Below are 2152 nucleotides of genomic sequence, written 5' to 3'. Positions count from 1 at the left end.
ATCAAGGAAAGTTATGACCAACCTAGACAGCATATTAAAAAGCAGAGACATTACTTTGTCAACAAAGGCCCATCTAGTCAAGGCTATGGCTTTTCCAGTAGTCATGTATGGATGTGAGAGTTGGGCTATAAAGAATAATTGATGCTTTTGAACTGTGGTGTTAGAGAAGACTCTTGAGAGTCCCTTGGACTGCAAGGGCATCCAACCAGTCCATCCTAAAGGAAATCAGTCCTGGGTGTTCATTGGAAGGACTGATGCTGAAGCTGAAACTCCAATACTTCGGCCATCTGATGCAAAGAGCTGACTCATTTGAAAATATCCTGATGCTGGGAAAGATTGAGGGCAGGAGGAGATGGAGACAACAGAGGATAAGATGGTTGGATGGCATCACTGACTCAATGGACATGAGTTTGGGTAAACTCCGGCAGTTGGTGATGGACATGGAGGCCTGGCATGCTGCAGTTCATGGGGTCACAAAGAGTCAGACACGACTGAGTGACTGAACTGAGCCGAACTGAACCCAGATACTAGTACAGTAAAGAATCTGCCTGCAATGCAGGAGACCAGGGTTTGATCCCTGGGTCGAGAAGATCGCCTGGAGAAGGGAATGGAAACCCACTTCAGTATTCTTGCCTAGAGAATTCCAGGGACAGACGAGCCTGGTGGGCTACAGCCCATGCGGTCACAGAGTCAGACATGACTGAGTGTCTAACACTTTCACTAGACTATTAGCAATGGTGCCATGAGAGTCACTCAATCTTTTTTTCCTCAACCCAGTTTTATTGAGAGATAACTGACATACAGTATTGTATAAGTTTAAGATTTGACTTAACACATCAAAGGTTTGACTTAACACATGATTTGACTTCAACACATCATGAAACAATGACCATAATGGGTTTAGTGAATAACTTTCATCTCATATCGATAGAACATTAAAGAAACAGGGGGAGAAAAAAAAAAACACACTTTTCTTTGTTGTGAGAACTCTTAGGATTTACTCTTTTATCAACTTTTATATATAATGTATAACAGCATTATCTTTGTACATGTTGTACATTACACCCCTAGAACTTAATTTTTTAACTTTTTATTGTGTATTGGGTTATAGTTGATTAACAATGTTATGATAGTTTCAGGTGGACAGCAAAGGGACTGAGCCATATATATACATGCATCCATTCTCCCCCAAACTCCCATCCCATCCAGGTTGCCACATAGCATTGTGCAGAGTTTCCTGTGATGTACAGTAGAACATCGTTGGTTATCCATTTTAAGTATAGCAGTGTGCTTAGTAGCTTTATATTATAGTACCTAAATTTTATAACTAAGAGTTTGTACTTTTTGACTACCTTCATCCAATTCTCTCTTCCCCAACTCCCACCTCTGGTAGCTACAAATTGTATTTATTTTTCTAGAGCTTGTATGTTTGTTTTTTGACATATAATTGACCTACAATACTATGTTAGTTCCTGGTACACAATATAATGATTTAATATTTCTATACATTTCAAAATGACCATCATGCTAAGTCTAGTTGCCATCTGTCACCATACAAAGATATAACATAGTTATCAACTACATTTCCTACATGGTACATTTTATATCAGTGACTTATTTATTTTGTAAACTAAAACTTTGTACCTCTTAATGTCTTCACCTATTTCTATTCCCCTCTCCCCCTCTCTGCCAACCACCCATTTGTTCTCTATGCCTATGACTGTTTCTATTTAATTATATTTACTTGTTTTTATTTTTAGATTCCACATATAAGTGAAATCACACAGTACTTTCCTTTCTCTGTTGGACTTATTTTACTTAGCATAATACCCTCTAGGTCCATTCACATTGTTGCAAATTGCAAGATAGAATTCTTTTTCATGGCTGAGTAATATGCTATTGTGTGTATAAATATACCATGTCTCTTAATCCATTCATCTGTTGATGGGCAGTTAGGCTTCTTCCTTATCTTGGCTGTTGTAAATGATGCTACAATGAACATATGGGTGCAAATATCTTTTCATATTAGTGTTTTCATTTTCTTCCATATCCAGAAGTGGAATTGCTAGTGGTTCTATTTTTAATTTTTGAGGAGTCTCTATACTGTTTTCCATACTGGCTGCACCAATTTTATTCTCAAACAGAAGTGGAG

The sequence above is a fragment of the Bison bison genome, unplaced genomic scaffold, assembly GCF_000754665.1.
Source record: "Bison bison bison isolate TAMUID 2011002044 unplaced genomic scaffold, Bison_UMD1.0 scf7180017864492, whole genome shotgun sequence".
Taxonomy (NCBI): Eukaryota; Metazoa; Chordata; class Mammalia; order Artiodactyla; family Bovidae; genus Bison; species Bison bison.
The sequence above is the reverse complement of the archived record's forward strand: the minus strand, read 5'-3'. Positions refer to the sequence as shown.